At 40.1% G+C, this 17662-nt stretch overlaps 1 protein-coding gene across 2 annotated transcripts in view; it reads left to right on the forward strand.

The window, feature by feature from the left end:
- Positions 1-14371: 14371 nt before the first annotated feature.
- OFCC1 (orofacial cleft 1 candidate 1) overlaps positions 14372-17662 on the forward strand; it is a 185376-nt gene continuing 182085 nt past the window's right edge. For both annotated transcript variants that reach the window (XM_027676211.1, XM_027676213.1), the window contains exon 1: positions 14372-14417. The gene's annotated coding sequence lies outside the window, so the exon portion shown is untranslated. The remainder of the gene's footprint in view (positions 14418-17662) is intronic.

Genomic DNA, 17662 nt, shown 5'->3' on the forward strand with positions numbered 1-17662 from the left:
TTATAGATGACAAACAGAAGCAAAGGCCAATTAGGATGATTATTGCTGTAGAGTCAAATCAAATGAAGTTTTTATCATTCTTGCTTTTTCTGAAATAAATCACAATGCAAAACTGTTGGTCAACATTTTGAAAAAAATGAACTGAACAACTGTGAATACTGGTGTAATGCTGAAGGTTACCAACAAAGTCAGTGCTGGTTATTTATTATTTATTATTATTTATTTATTATTATTTATTATTATTTAGAAGCCCATTGATTCCCTTTACGAGGATCTCTATAAATATGGAATAAAATTGACATTGATTTCCTTTTTTGGGGGGGAGGAACCCTTGTACTGTAAGATAAGAGATATATTCAAGTGTATTTGATTAAGCTTGCAAGACACAGTGAGCTGTACAGTCACTATGTGTATATTCTTGGCTTTATTTCAGTATATACAAACTAGAAGCTCTGTGACAGCATTGTTAAAGGCTGCTTTTCTAAAATAAGATGAAACATTGCTAGCTGAAACATAGGAGTCTTGTTCTCACACATGAGGCATGCACAGGTAACATGGATTCCCCCAGTGGCATCACATTTTACTGGAATGATTTTTTTTTCAAAGCTAAGGACCACTTATAATTCTGTTGTCTGAACTTTTGAAGACATACTGAAATATCTCCATGGTTCTTTAAAGCGCCTTTTCACCTCACAGTTTATTTCAAATTATCTTTTCTACTTGGAAAGCCCAATTCTGAACTGACTTTGAAAACAACGCACCTTTTCTTCGTTGTCTGTTAGTTAGCTTGACCTTCCCTTTCTACCCAGGATCATGGTCCAGGGTACCAGATGCCCTACTCTCTTAACCTCCTTGTGGCTCTCATGGAAATAGCCAGTAGGAGGCCTAAAGCTTAGGATTACCTGGAAGGGGACTGGAAACAGCATTCCAAGTTATCAAATGAGACCTTGGTAATCACAGACCATGCACAGCTAATGCAGACAAAAATGCTGTTTCCAAGTGCCTGTAGTTATGGAGTACTGAGATGCTGTGCCATACCTATCTTGAAAGCTATAAAGACCAGGACGATGCCCTGTAATATAGGTGTTCTCATCAGTGTCCTAGGTCCCTGCAGTACCAGTGGATATTCAAAGGTAGATTGTCCTGGTGATTACAGGCAGGGACAAAAATTACCACCCTCCCCAGTCATTGTCAAATGGACCTGAGGGAATTACTTGGTGATAAGGTTAGTGCTGTGTGAAAAGAACATACCAGGCAGTCACCATGAAGATTTTCAATAACACTAGGAGCAACAGTCCACCTTGTCTCCACCCGTGAAATCTCTTTTCTTCTTCCTTCTAAAAAATCAAGCTAGGCATGAAATAGAGGAGGGGAATAAAAACTACCTTTGCTCTCTCATTTGTTTGCAGCTGACAACTGATAGTTTTACTCTAGAGTGCTCCAGATTCCTTAGTTTAAAAAAAAATATTGTTCTGGAACTATTGTAGAGGTGAAGTAGACACATTAAATGGTATTTTTCATAAATCAAAATGTATTCAGCATCTTCCTTTCTGCCCTTGGGAGAGGACCCTTTCCTGGGTCGAATAGATTCATTGTATTTTACTTAGCAGAGGCCTTACTGGGATTTACTTTACTTCCTAGACCCACTGTTTGTGTTTTTGTGGGGTTAAAAATACGAAAATAATAAGCTTGATGCAACTTGTATCTCCATTAAAGCTGTTGTACCAGAGTAGATAGCACAAAGGGTTTCCAGCTGGGTGCTACCCCACTGAGCTGTGTTGTTGCAGCTCTCTTTGTCCGTGGCGCCTGGGATGCTGGTGTCCTCAGCTGACTCCAGCTGAAACGGGCAAAACAGCTCTTGGCAACTCTTCATGTCCCACTGCAGGGCTGTGCCCGCAGCCAGAAGGGGATGCTCAAAAATTAACTAACCCACCCTGCCCCCTCCTTAGTCAGACCTCTGTTGGCACCTCATGAAATTAGGGGGTGTGACCCCTGTCACACCCTGCGAAATTATTCCTGTCTTTTATATCTCATGAGAAAGGAAGTTTTCCTTTTGCTAAACTTGACCATCTGGTAAAAGAAATAGTAGCGCAAAAAATATTTGTCATCTTGCAGCAGGAAGGAAAAAAACTAAACTGTGTTATAGAATGTCTCTTTAGCCAGGAGTCCAATGATAATGACTGCAGAGAAGCAATTTTAATACTTCCCAATGATTACAGGTTTATAGTTTCATAATTATTTAATGCTTGTTAGATATATCTATTTAAGTACCCTTCTTCTGATGCAAGATCTCTTGCTAAGCTTATTTGGAGTGACTCCCTGCCAAATCAATATCAGTCTTCTGGCAGATATTATTAAATATTTGTTTGATACCTATTTACAAGTAGGAAAATAATTTTGCTGCCAAGGGATTGTAAATGTGTGAAAAAACACTCTGACAGCTTACTTCACTCACTGTCTACAAGCTGGCGTCTGCATGCCAAAGTTGGAAGACTAAGATGAAGAACATAATTAAGGAAACATATGAAGGCTAGCACAGGGTTTGAGATTAATTAGCTGCGCGTCAATAATCTCATCAATATCCGATTAACAAATGACACATTGCCCAATGAAACATATTGATTCATTCACACTCCACACTGTTAATAAATTGAAGCTGCTTTGCTAAATGAGAAAGCTGACAAAATAATAGCTTCCTAATACTTCTCCAGTATTGTGATAAAAACATAAAATTAGCCCAAAGTATACTTAATTTAGCAGCACTGTCACTACACTTCTGAAGCTTGTTAACAGAATAGCAGGGAAGATTTTTTTTTTTAGCCTAATTGTTAGAATGGATACATTAATACATGGATGTATGCAAAAGTAGAAATGAAAATGTTATCTGTTTTTTTGGATCAGGGTTCTTAGATAATGTGGTTTAGCAGAGTTGACATAAACCTTCTGTATAATTTTGGGACTGGAGTTTTAACGAGCATTTTTTGTTAAATAGATGAAGTATTAGTGTCCAAAATACCACTTTTTTTTCTCACTGTAATTTGTTCTTTCACTGATTTAAGTAGAAGTCGTATCAATATTTTGCTTTGTGAAGACCAAATTAAAAAATTATTAATTTTTCTGAGGAAAATTCAGAAGCCTTGAAGAAAACAGATGTGAAAGTAAAGGAGCCCTGTTTTGCCCCCTGTGCCTTGAGACACTCAATGTGCTCCTATAAAAGAAGCTCTTCGTAAAAGTGTGAAAAAATCTGCAGATAAAATGTGCTATTTACTTGTCTTATTAAACTGTCAAAAGTATTAAAAACTACAGAAAAGTTCAGGAGCATAAAATATTGATAGTGTGTTTTTGCTCTGGGACTAATGCTGCCTCACTGGTTTCTTACGGTATTTGTAAGAATATCGTAGCAGGACTACTGCAGTAGCAGCTTGTACTGGATATGTTACACTTGAACAAAGTGTTTGTTAGAGGGGCAGAACAGCCACTACAGCTATCAGGGTCTGAACACGGTTTTGTTCTACATAGAAATAGGAAAAATCCCTTCTCTTGGTTTTGTGTACAAGAATGTCCATGAGCTGCTCAATAGGAGCAGTGTGGTGTTGTTTGTTTGTTTGTGTGTTTGTTTGTTTTTTCTTTTTCTTCTTTAATTGCAGAATTCCTCCAACTAGGTGAGGAAAGCCTACCAGGTGACCTTCTTACCCTCTCTCATCTACCAACCACAAGATCTCTGGCTTATTTGGTGTGAACCTGCACTGCTACAAGAAAACATCTCTGTCCTAGTTAGCTCTAGTTACTCCGGTGTTTGCAGGATGTCACTAGCACTCCTTGCTCTCATCCACCAAGCCCCATGGGGCTGTGACAACCTAGGGCGACTGTCCAGCTCGCGTGCTGGTGGGTGGCTGTCCCTGCTGGCAGTGGGGTAACTGGTAACAGTGGGTGGCAGGTGTCAAGAGGACCTGAGGCGTCCAGGGGCAGCAAGACACAGGGCAGCAGCTGTGCTGGCTTCCTGCCCACCCACCCCACAACATGTGAGGTTTGTCAGGGAACTGCTGCTGTGACCCCAGCCTGTTGGTGCAGCGCCTGGTCCTCCTGGAGCAGCAGGTAGAGTCAACCTGAAAAGAGGTACCGAACAGCTACTTGTGCCTTGATGACAGCGCTGCAGTGTGTGCAGACCCACGTGTACCTCTGCAGCCAGATGTCACAACCAGGATGGTTTTGCTGTTAAGGGCTAAACTTAGTGAGTGATTTAGAAACCTGTGCACATCTGAAGATGTGCTATGGTAATGCTTTGGATAGTAGTCAAGGTGTCTGGAAGTTCTGAGATCTAGACAGTTTTGGTTGACTCATTTATATGTGTGCAAGCATACACATACATATAAATATATACAACACATGCATATATGAATTAAATCTTGTCTCAGACTCACTAGGAGAAAAGAGTGATTGCTTTAAACTTTCAAGTTATTTGGACTGTTTTCTAGGAAATTTGGAGGGTTTGAAATCTGGAGGCCAAACCATTTGCTTTACTCTTAATAATTACAGTGCTCTTGTAAGGGTTTTATGAGTAATTGTTATGCAATGACTTAACTCTTAGATCCCACAAAAAGTTTTATATCTGTAACTAGAAGTTAGGGATCAAAAAGGCTCATTTCTGTGCTGTGCTGTTGTTGAGGATTGTTCCCCAACGGTGTGAAGTGCTGTTTTCAACCCAGTTTTAAATGAACCAGCTAATGTTTGGTCCATCTGTAGCTGTCTCTTAACTAGCTGCAATTAACTTTTTAGGGCTCCATGATATGCTGAATAGCTTGGAACAACTAATGATTTTATTACCAATCTTAATATTTAGAGTTCCCTGTGGAGTCGTGTATGGTTCTTAATGAAACCATTATTTACAGGATTAAAATCTCTTGGCAAATTCCTTTTCTTCTGACTGCACTGAGATTAACACATGCTTGCAGTCCATCTTGGGATAAAAAAGGGCTTTTCATGGGGTACAACACTTAATTCTGGTTTCCTTAAATGCATTATCTCTAAAATGTCAACAATCAGAAATGCAGTTTACCAACTCCCACTCTAGATCAATTAAGAATAGCCTGCTACTGCAAACTGTTATTATTTGATTTGACCCTATGTTGTCCTAGGAACAGTCTTTGTAATAAGTAATTATTTGAACATAGAAGTACTTGGGTACTCCTGCCAAAATAGGGACTTTGACCCCTGCATTTATAATAGTAAGTCATGAGGGATGACCTTGTAACCAACCTTGTGGGAGTGTTAGATGGTACTATTAAGGGTTTTATCTGAAATAAATACGTGAAGAGATGTTTACTTACAGTGAAAAAAAGAATATCTTATTGGGTCTCTGACTGTGTTTACAGCCTCTGGCACTCACTGGGTAAGAATTTCATTTTGTGCAAATGCAGTTTCAGATTAGGAGATTTTTGACACCAGTTGATGTGATATTAGTTAAACTTGTATCATGTTTCTCATGCACCCACTGTTTTAAAACTTACCCCGAAAATACCCTACTTTCACAGATATCCTCAATTTTCTGAAGCACTCATATACTAAAAAGCAGTGATCTGAAGTTTATCTTGACACCTTCAGCCTGAAGGAGCATTTAGAGAACTCTGGCGTTGCGTAACTCATTGGCATGTGATGTGTGAATCTACCTGACTGACTTACCTCACTTAGGAGAAGCCAGTGGTAACCATCTGCAGCTTCCGCTGAAAGCACTATAAAGTTTCAGGTCCTTCTGCTGTCTTGTGATGGGGATGCTTTGACTAGACACAAATCATAGTAAGGTCTCTTTCCATCATGTAGATGAGCAGTACTCAGGAATAGTAACTTCTCTGAGGGGCCCCTGTCCACAAGATATCATGAATGGACTCTGGAGCAGTTCAGTCAATAGCACAGCTTCTGACGATAGTGGCAATATTTCAAAAGAAGTTAATAAGGGCAAGGATGAACATTTGCCTCCAGGGAATCATCATCAGAAACTAGCAGGAGGAAAACCTAATTGGAATGTCAAAAAAGGGAGGGAAAAAATTAAAAATAAATAATCCACTTCTATTAGACCTACAGTATGCTAAGACCTGAAGGAAAGCAAAGTGAAGGTTGGGAACTTTAACTAGTGACTGGAGAGTTCTGTCATTTACCTGACAGTCTCTCAGTCAAGCCTGTCTTGTTACAAAAATGGGGATCTAGCAGCTATTATCTTGTGCAATTTTCCTTTTTCTTACCTGCTCTAGTTACAATGCATTTGAATATCTTTATAGTCTTTCTCCAAACTCAGCCATGGTTCTAGAAATCATGTTAATTTTCCTCATTTAGGTGGCCAACTTGGAGAAGTGTGCTCTCTCCCCTTCTTTGATCTGGACTTGTATGGATCATGCAGCTTCTCCTACTCATTTCATCTTCACTTTGAAAAGTACTAAAGACTGAAGTGAACATTCAAGAAAATAAAATTAGTCCCACAATCAGCACTGCTCCTTGGTGTCTTATTGTGCAAAATTACTAATAGTGGCTAGCATCTCCAAACTCTTTCCTTGATGTGTTTTTCCAAATTAAGGGACTCCCTAGGCAAGCGGTGATATGTGTGTGTTCAAAGGCTTTGTTGGGCTTCTCTTCCAGGAAGGATTCTACCTGTTTTTAAGCCTATGTAAACTTGTATCATCCACAATATCTTGTGACTGGCATACTTAACTATACAGTGTACAGGAAGTACTCCTCTTTATTTCAGACCAACTACCTGTTAATTTAATTGGGTGACCAGTAGTTCTTGCATTACAAGAAACAGTGAACAATGATGTTTTCTCCAAACCTCTCCCTGTTTTATAAAGCTGTCAGGTGCCGCCTCAGATCTGCATTGCAGGCAAAGAATTTTAGACTATATAATTGTTTCTTAGACAGAAACTACTCAATATCTTTGATCTTCTTTCTTCCTTCTTACATAATTTTTCTAGTTTTATTGTACCTATATCTGTGCTCATGCTTGCTATTCTACCTGTGCATCAAAGGTTGATTTGACAGGGCAGAACGAGGCAGTGGCTGTTGTCTTTGTAGTAATTGGCGATAGGTTATCAGACTGCCTAATCACAACCTCTGCTATACAGTCTATGGCACAGGCTGTGCTATGTGCAGGCTGGTTTTGTAGTTCCTCTAGACAAAGAGTCATTTGCATTTCTACTACAGTTGTAACTGTAGTTTGGTGTTTTCTATCATCTTACTCTTCCACCTGTATCTGTTGGTTTTGCTAGTAATGTCCTGGTGGATTCCGTTATATACTTTGAAATCTTAGCTCATTAGATCAGGCCATAAGTTTGGCAGTGGTAATTTGGACAAAAGAAGAAAAATAGTCCTACGTTACTTTTTCTTTGGGAAAAGACTGAAAGTGAGATAAAAGATGATTTTTTTGTCCTTTTCTTTCTTGCTGTAGGGGACATTGGGATATCAGGGTACTGGGTGACACTTCTACTTCCTCCTTTTGAGTGCCTCTTTCAGGCATTTCCAGAATTTTGGGCACAGTCAGCTCCCTGGTTCCTAAGTCTTAGTAGGTGTAGCTTCATCTGTATTGTCTTCATGGGTAAAGACTTCCTTTGGGTCTGTTAGAGTCCTGGCTTTTACACTTCATGCTGTGGTCTTGCTAATCCCAGCTGTACAGAGCTCTTCTTCACAGCTTGCATCTCATCTTGAACATGTTAGTTCTCAAGTCAACAAGAAGGAAAAGATTCCTTGTATGTCAGATTCCACCTGAATGACAGTTGGGAAGAGGATGTGGGATGATGCTCTGTCCCTGCAGGCTTCAAAGTTTTCTCTCGGGACAGTTTTTTGTTATATCTCCAACTTCCTATGCTATAAAACCAAGTATGGGGACAGCCTTTGCCTTCCATCAGGGAGTAGCATGAAGGTGGTGGTGTGTTGCATGAGGTTGAAAGTTGAGGAAGAAAGACTGAATGTACTGTGATGGCACCAGTGAATGCTGTGCCTCGCTTAGTGTGAGGAGGGGTCTCTTACTGTTAATTTTTTGTCAGGAGACTGAATAATCATAGAATCATAGAATGGTTGGTTTTCAAAGAGACCTCAAAGATCACCTAGTTTCAACCTCCCTGCCATGGGCAGGGACACCTTCCACTAGACCAGGTTGCTCAAAGCCCCATCCAACGGGGGACTTGAGCGCTTCCAGGGATGGGGTATCCACAGCTGCTCTGGGAAACCTGTTCCAGTGCCTCATCACCCTCACAGTAAAGAGTCTCTTCCTAATATCTAATCTAAATATACCTTTTCCTAGCATGAAAAGTGACTGAGGTTGGCAGCCATTTTTTTGTTTACTGATGCTAGGCAGTAAGAGATGGGGATGGAGGAGCCAGTTCTATCTATAGAGCTCCAAGGGCCTGTGCTGAGGGGTCTTTGCTGCACCTCAGGTATTGTGTCACTGTTCTCCAGCTGCCATATGGGGTCTGGAAATTTTACACACTCTTCTACCCTCCTTCTTTTAGCTCACTTATAAATGTTTTGGGAAATGAATGTCTCTTCCAGAGTGTTGTGCACAAAAGTTCTTGGCATAGGCTCTAATACATATGGTGTTTCTGGGCAGACTTGTTAGGTACATACACAATATCACTTGAATTGACCTAAATCTAATAGGGTAAGCAGCAGAAATTCAGGATTTCCTTCAAGTAAACTCTGGCTTTTGTGCTATACAGCTTTTCATTGGTTGGTGGTAACTCACTGAAATGGTAATTCTTAGAATTAGTCACTCAAAACAAAAGGCTCATTTTAAAATAACCAAATCCAGCAATCACAAATAATGTAGCTTTTGAAAAAAATGTCTTGTTTCCTTGAATCACATTTTCCTGCTAGTACTCAGCCCTTTATTGATGACAGATAGAAAAGGCTGTTGCTTGTGTTAGTTGTAAACTTCTCTTTGTCAGAGCCCTTTCCACCATCTGTCATTGCATAACTGTATGTTCCCAGGTTTGTAGCTTTAATGTGTTTTTGCTGTTTTGTGTACAGTACGTTACAAGTTATAAAAGCTTGAGTAAATAATTCATGTAAAAACCTCTGTAAATATTGTCAAACTGAGGAATAAATGATTTACTAAGAGGTCTCTTGACTCAGCCTAGCAGCTTTATTACTGTAACTTGTTTTGTAAACAACCTTCTCCCCCCACCCTGTATTTTTTCCATCAAGTGTCTTTGTGCAAATTCTATTGCTAAGCACTACTTAGATGCATTTCAATCACCATAAATAATGCAATATCAGTGCTTTAACCACCTGGAGACTCCATTCAGAAATCAACCAAAGGTGTAGTTTGTGTGAGACCCTTAAGGGAACATATTTTCAATACATGTACAAGAGTGTACTTCCCACTGTTTTCATAGCTGATTGCATTTGCTGGAGGTGGCTCCATCTCAGCTGGAAGACGGTTTTCTGGTAGACCTCAGGTTTGCAGAGCTGGTACCTGGGCTTCATTTCACGTTCTATGGATGTTCTGCAAATTGTGTTGTGCAAATAGATCAGGACCTGGGGTTATGAGAGGTATTCATGAAAAACACTCAGTTTTTTTTTTTTCTAGCTTTTTACTAAAGTGTTGTCTGAATGGTCAGAGGAAATGTAATCAGAAACATTTGTTGTAAATGAATAATATGATTTTGCTTTGATGTATTCATGAGTCCCTTGTTAGCCTTCTGAAAACACAACTGAAAATGAAATGTTTCTTCAATAATAGTGGAATGGGAAAATGTGTTACATCTGACTCCTTATGGGCAGGCATAATTGTGTGGTTACATGTGCTTGTTCTGAGTTTGTTCTGTGAAATACAGACACACTTGACAGATATCAAACCACTGGTGAACAATGACAGTGATCATGACACTGGAAGCTGTGGATGATCCATGTCATCATATTGACTCAGAATCGAAGCATAGGCTTGAGCCGCTAAGTCTCTGAATATCCGTCTTGGTTACACGCTGGTTTTCATGCCAACTCCTGGCTAAAGTGAGCAAATGTACTTTACTGACAGAAAGACACAGGCGTTGCTGGAGAGAGCACATCAAAGTGGACTTGTGTTGCTGCAGGTGGGATGAACACAGGCTGTCTTAGGTGTCCTGGCTCTGCAGACTCAAACTGAGGGGAGCACGGCTGTTGGATGGGATGGACACAACCAACTCGTCTTCTGCTCAAGGGAGATGTGATGCGCAATCGTCCTGCCCAGGTACAGGACACAACAGTTGCAGAATAAGTTTGCAAGCATAAAGATGGTGGGCAGCTGGAGGATGTGAGAACAGTTTTAGAGTGATTTCAGGAACTGGTAGAGTCTCCAGAGAAATGGAGCAAACAGATCTTGATGTCCTTCTTGGTGAGCTGCTCCCCTCGGCATGCCAACTCATCTCGTCACCACTCACCCCATCTCACTTGGCTCTTAAGTTCCATGAAAATGGACTATTCACTAAAAAGCTGAGAGACTCCTGTTTGTGTATCTTGACTAGTTTTCTGTGCAGTTGTGCAACACAGCATAAAAACCACCGGGACTTGTTCAAACAGATAAGCTCAACAACACAAGTATTCAGACTCTTATTGAAATGATGTTTTCAGACTTAACTGCTTTAAAGTGACTTTGAGCCAGAGTAGTCTAAGCAGCTTTTGATGGGCACTTTAAAAGATTTCTGACCCTGAGAATGGTGAAAATAATTAATTAGCATCATAATATTATGCCTGATATCAAAGCTATCAAGAAATGATGAAGTACTGCTCTTTGATTATAGAGATGGAATTTTTTACCTGTTATAGGAAAGGAGTTGGCCATCTTTTGATTATACATCTGGGTTCAGGGTTCAAGGAACAGAGCAAGCAAGCTTTTACTGACTTAAGAATTAAAAGTGGACTTCAGGAAAGAAGCCTCTTGGGGAACTTGGCAATGGATTTTGTGTATTTCTGTATATCTGATGTAATGAGGAAACAACTTCTCTCTGGTTTTTTAACCCTTTTAAAAAGAGGACTGTAGTGTTTCAGTGATGAATGTAACTGAGTGCATAGGAAAGAAGAAGCTGATAATGTCAACTTTCAATCACATTGAGTTGAGGAAAGAAGAAATAATGGTGTGCCCTCTAAAAGTTATTATGGGTAATTTCCATAAAAGTTAAGTAAATGAAGTCTGAAGCTCAATTAAACAACATCTTTCTGTCTTGTGTGCCCAGGACAATACATTGTTTGCTGTGAATAGACCACCCCAGGGCTGGTCATGTGCTTTGGTAGAAATCATAGTTTTGTCAAACAAAGCAAAAGACATAATTATAGCCTTTTTATATTAAAAAACCCTATTTTAATTATTATTGTGCATTTCTAATTAGAAATGCATTAAGCAGTTGCCGTTAGAAGCTTAAAAGTATGAAAACAGCAAAAGTCCGGAGAATTTGTGCTGTAAAAAACTCAACCTGATTTGGCTCAGTAGCACCAAGAGCAAAAAGGATTCCTACCTCTTTCGTCTATGCCCCTCTTTTTTGTTTTTCCTTTTTTTTGGAAAAGGGGGTGGAGGGAAAGGGAGGTTGGTGGCTTTATATTTCCTAGACAAGGAAATTCTGGAAGTCACACAGTCACAGATGTGACCACAGAATAAAAATATTACTCTTGAAGGTGTAAATGGTTGCAGTATGAAATATGTCATGCCTAACCATGTGCATTAGTGGTGTTATGAGATCTACATTCCTTAGATATATGAAGTCTAGATATAATGTTAAATACCTGTGAAATATAATAAATGGATGCAGATTGAGAAGGGAGTATATGCTGTTCATAGGGAGTATATGCTGTCTTTAGGGAGTTCATGGGATTCTACACAGTGTGGAGTGGGAAGAAAAAAGCCCCTTTGAAAGATCACTTTGTTGCCTCAATAAGCCTAAATATAAAACCCCTTGAAATTTCCTTTTCTATTTATGGTTTACATGCACAGGTATCCATTGTTGTGCTCTGTTTAAAACTTCTGTTTACCTTTCATGTTAGCTACTTTAAGGCCTGGTCCACTTCTGGTGCTACTTTTCCTGCAAAACTTTAGTGTGAGCTACAGATTAGACCTTGGAGAGTGATCTCTGATCTGTAGTGCTCTGTGATACTCTGACCTTCAGTGCAATCTACTCTCACTGAGGAGTTGCTCTGTGTGCTGTCATGTTGATGCTGCTGCATCCTGTGGTCACCTTCTGCTGTCAGACATCTCTGGAGACTGGAGAAGGAATGTTTTAAATTATATCTTGATTTTCTGGGTCTTCCCAGTACTCCTTGGCTGATAGTCTTGCCAAAATCACCTCTGCTTCACCCTCTTGCATTGCTGGGGCTCACTGTAGTTCCCTGATGAAAAGGGACTTACAAGCACTTTTGCAACTCTGTTGACATCAGGATATACAACCCTTCTTAGTCCAATGACCTAGGCATCCTGTGATTTGACTGAGATGCTTTTTATATCTTGTTATCTGTGTGAAATCAAAATTAATCCTGTGTGAACTAGGAGAGACAGCTCTTTCTGTGCTTCTGTTGTGATTGTTTAAAGGTAAATCTTTTGGCTTCTGCAGCGCACCTATAACTGGTGCTCCCCCGAGGTGGAAAATACATAGGAAACTCCATAACTTTGGATGAAAAGATGATCTCAGTGCTTACCAACTATGCAGATTGAGGCATTGGAATGCAATTCTCACTTCTCAGGGGTTATGTATGTGACTAAGTCCTGTAATACTGTCTCATTTTGGACTTTCTTGCATTTCATCTCAAACTGCTTTTCTTTTATATTATTGTAAAATCTAAAGTCTCAGGCAGGGTCCTGCAACCCAGAATGAGAAGGGCAGTACACAGAGCAACAAGCATTTCCTAATCCCAAGCATTTACAGTCCAAGTATTAGAAAAGAGGTGATAGATAAAAAAAGACCAAGAAAACACAGAGAAAAAAATCTCAACAGAGTAGGTATGGTACATCAGTAACTCGGTCTGGGACTAGATTTTTCATCTGCATTACAGCAATGCAAGTTTTAGTAATATATTATGTCTATTATTGCTTTTTTCCCTACTGTTGTTTTTCTGGATTTTACCTAAAGTGTGCTGGGCCATTGAAATCTTCATCTTTAAATGATGGACTGTATTTTTTTTTCTGACCAGTGAAGAAGGACATGGAAACTTAAGGAAATACAGGACTAATCGTTGTCTTTATTTCATTTTACAAATATTTATCTGGATCAAATAGGACCCTTAAAGTTTGAGTGGATGACTTTATCAGAGTTAATTGTGAGTGGATTGCAGCAGAGAAGAACTGTAAATGAGCTGATTGCAACAGAATATCTTGCACAGTTAAATCTTTCGGGCAAGACCTGCTGCCACAAACACCTTTAACTCCTCCCTTGGATTGGGGAGTGAGGTTTGCAGTGACACAGAGCTGTGACAGACACCTTCAGCTACAAATTTACAAAGGTTAATGAAATATAAAGGCAATCTAGAGCATCTACAGTGTGTGCAATATTAGCTGGTGCTGGCAGTGGACTGTGGCAGAAAGTCAAAGCTGCTTCCCTGGCACTCATCTTCCCCAGTTTGGGTACCCAGAGGGAAAGAGCTAGTGGGAACTGAATATCCTTCACTGTGCCTGTAAGTTGCTACAAGAAAGCATGTTACAGTGGGGGTGTGTTTCAACAGCTAGGTATATAAATCATAAAATATAACAAGGACTGTGTATAATAATTGGTGTTTTGTAACCCCAGTGACTCACTGTTTCTTTCCTAAGGAGAGAAAGTCATTGGAACCACCTTCTGTGGCTGCCTGAAAGGCACACCTTTGCAGGTCCCACCTGCTGCTCTTCACTTAGCACTTGATAAAAATCTTTTCTCTTGCTCCTCTCTCCACTAAGCATGAGCCAAGAAGCATTCTTCTGTCACTGCTGGTTCCATGTGCCAGGTGGATGGACATTGCAGGAGATTTTCATCACACTGCTTATCAGCTACTTCTACTTCATGACACAAATATCTTCTCAGTCCCAAACCCTCTGGGAGAAATTACCTTTAATTAGTTCATTCTGTGTAGGTTATCCAGATACACTCTTTAATAGCAGTGCTATCACATTTATTTCCCAAGTAGCAGTAATTATGATTGAAGAGAAAAATAGAAAAAGGTTTTAGAGCCCATATTTAGACCCATTTTCCCACTCTTTTAGGCATGAGATGGTGGGTTAACACTGTTTTCTTTACCAGATTGTTTGTCAGACTGAGTTCTGGAGAAGAGCATTATGTCCCATGGAGGAGCTGGAGAGGTTTCCAGTGCTGAATGATTTGCTCTGGCACCTGATGTGCGTACCAGCAGCCATCTCATCAGGGGGATGTGGACGTCACTGTCACCATAGAGACAGCAAGGAGGATTCGGTTTCAAAAGGTGAAGAGAAGCTGGGAATTAAGAAGGTAAGGCTGGGTCTGTCTCTCAGCTCATGAAGGATTTTAAAATGATGCCATATTAAAAGGATGCAACACTAGAGGAATGCTCTACTGCATATTTATACACATATGTAGATATGTGCATCTAAGTATTGCTACATATGCATATGTCTACATGAACTCTTTTGAATAGACTTGGGTGCAAAAGAACCCAATGAAGGTTTTTAAAATAGCCTGCTAATGTTCTGCTTATGCTCCTCCAATTAATTTTTCTTTTACAGGTGGCATAAAAAAATACTTGAGTTCTGTTTATATTTTATTTTAAGAAACCATGAAATACTTGCTACCTCAAGATTTTCTGTATTGTACAGAGGCTGAGTGAGCTATGATGTGTTATAAACTAATGTTGTTCACTTCTGAAAACTTTTTGTGATCTTCTGTTACTTTTTTGTGATCTTCTGTTGTGCTCTAGCAATGCTAAGGATGTAAAGCAGTGGTGAGTGTTGACAGGCAAGGCAGAGATCAGCCATGAGTCATTGTTTAATCACATGGGACTTTTAAAGCCTGGGTCTATATTGGTCCAGGACAGCTTGCAGACCTCTCTCTGCCCACTTTTATATCAGATAAAATCACGCCTCCTGAGGGCTTACCCCATCACTTGCAGATGGGGTAATATACTCAGTAATGCATGGACTGGTTTTAAGCTTCAGTTTGCATGCTTATAATCCCCAGCAGGGTGCTGACCCCAAAAGGATGCTTCTCGTACCTTAGAAGCAAAAGATAACTTCATAGGTATGGCTCTGAGGGGAGTGGTGACAAGGAGAGTGGTTCATCCAGCAGAGCAACAGATAAACTGCTGAGTAATGCCATATAAGCATTACTGCAGAAAGGGTGGTAGAAAGCTTGTAGGGACTGATAAAAGACCTTGTCTGCAATGCTTTGCAGTGCTGGATGCCACTGGAGAGGATGGGGCTGGGTGCATGTTTCTGATCTTGGGCCAGGGATGATCAACAGAGCCCTTGAGCTCCTCTTGTCTCTGCCCAGCCCACCACAGCTCCAGCAGGAAATAGCCACAGCACAGCAGATTTTTTAACCATGATACACTTGCTTTGACAGCAGAAGGAAGTCTGGCATGGGAGCCAAATCTACTGGCTTTGTGTCAGTTCTGGGGTATTTTTCCTGTTTTGGGAATTCCCCGCTGGGGAGGTACCACTGCTGTTTGAATCAGAGCTCAGATCTCAGCCCCTGGGGCTGTCCACTCTGGGAGATGGTTTTGGCAAGGATAAGTAATTTTTGCTATTTTTAAGCCTCTTTGATTTTATAAATAGCTAAGTGACAAGTAAAATTTTGGTATTCACCCTATGGCTGAATTTTCCGCAGGGATGTTTGCATGTGTGCATAATACCATTTGTATTTATTATTCCTATTGTTGACGTCACTCACAGGTTTTCTGCAAACAGAACAAAAGGCAGCTCCCTTTGCAGTCAGCTTATGGTCCAGCTGCTGTGCAAAGACAGTGGAGGGCACAAAGAGCGCCTGGGGGGGCACAAGGAATCCTTGAGATAACATTGCTTGGGTTTCTCTTGTCAGACCTCTACAAACCATGATAATACACGTAGGCTTCATGCTAATAAGAGGCAGCTAGGGTGTATGTGAAGAACTGAACTGTCTATTTACATGCAGCTGGAGTTTGCATTTCTTGGGGTACCACTGTTGGGACATGTAGCTGGCTGGCTGACCTCTGTAACAAACTACATTTTTAACTGATTTTATCTGATGATTGCTGCAGAATCCTGTCTATCCCGATTTTAGTCATTCACCTTGACTTCTGTTTTAGGAGCCTTCTGACCAAATTGATCTTTGGTATCAATATGAAAATCTGTGCTGGTGAACTTTCAGGTTTGATTCACTTTCTGGGATCAGTTTATATCTCAGTTAGGGTACACTCTCCTCATTAATTGTTTGATCATGCCTTTTAGGGAGAATAGAAATTGTGATTATGTTAGACTCAGAATTCATCCAGTTCAGTTCCCTGTCTCCCATGGTGGTGGCCTCCAGCTGTTTCAGAGAAAAGAAAAAGAAATTCTGCATTAGGCAGGAAGTAGATAATCTGTTATTCTCTCTAAGCTCTAATAGAAACTTTACTTTCTTCAACAGACGAATCATTTTCCAAGAATCTGATTACCAATTAAGATTATTACAAAGGCAGATGTTAAGACAGGAGTTGGATACTAGCATTATCTAGGGGATCTGATCCAAAAGGTTTTACTGATGTTGAAGCCACTTCTGAGTGACAGCAGAAGGAGAAGGACTGGACATAAAGATAGGCTTGACATCCAGCCTAGAGCCCTGAGCTTGGCATATTCGATCAGTTGCTCCTTGACTAGAGAGGCTAATTAGACACTCCTCTGCTTGCTCATCCCCTACAATCTCCCCTTGCCATAGCATGTATATGCTTTATCTGCTGGTGGGAGAATTGAAAACAATACCTATTCTAGTAAGCACCACCTTTTTTCCCCCGCTCTTGTTAGTGGTGCAGGTAATATAATTCCTCTGCTATATATAATACCTCTCCTATAATGCTTCTCACTTGACAGCATGTGTGGTCAAGACCTTCATCTGGAAATTACATAGTAACAACATATTTTTTCTTGCTTCCTACAGCAGAAATATTTATATGCACCAGGTTTACACCGTAGTCTTACGAGATAGTACAAGAAGTAAAGCAACAGCAGCTATCCTGTTTGTGGTATTATTCTGCAATATTTTCACTTCTTCATAAGATTTCCTGAGGTTTTCTTTGGCTCAGGCTGTTATGACTGGCTACAGTTGTGTTTTTGCTTTGAGGATAAGTGAGTTCTTGTCTACCATCATGCCACTGGGTTTGTTGGCATATAGTTAATTTACCAATTTGTGTTGAAAAGGTAAGCCAAAGATAATGTGATAGTGATGCTGGGCATGATTTCAGAATATAGAAATGTTTACTCACTGTCAGCATCTGAAGTGATCGTAGTGATTATTGCCGCAAATTAGATATCACTTTCTTTCTACATACTTCCATACGGCAGGTTAGACGCTTGGGTTTTTCCAATTGACTCTGAGTTCAATTCTTCAAGTGTCACTTAAGGTACTTAAAAGACTGTTTATTTTCAGCTATGCTCATTCTGTAAGAGGATGAAAGAGACAAAATAACTGTTCTGAGTGCTTGGTGTTATCGTGAGGGTATGCAATCTCTTTTTACATGAATCACTGGACTTTGGGGAGTTTTCCAA

The sequence above is a fragment of the Neopelma chrysocephalum genome, unplaced genomic scaffold, assembly GCF_003984885.1.
Source record: "Neopelma chrysocephalum unplaced genomic scaffold, ASM398488v2 Primary Assembly neopelma1_26b, whole genome shotgun sequence".
NCBI lineage: Eukaryota > Metazoa > Chordata > Aves > Passeriformes > Pipridae > Neopelma > Neopelma chrysocephalum.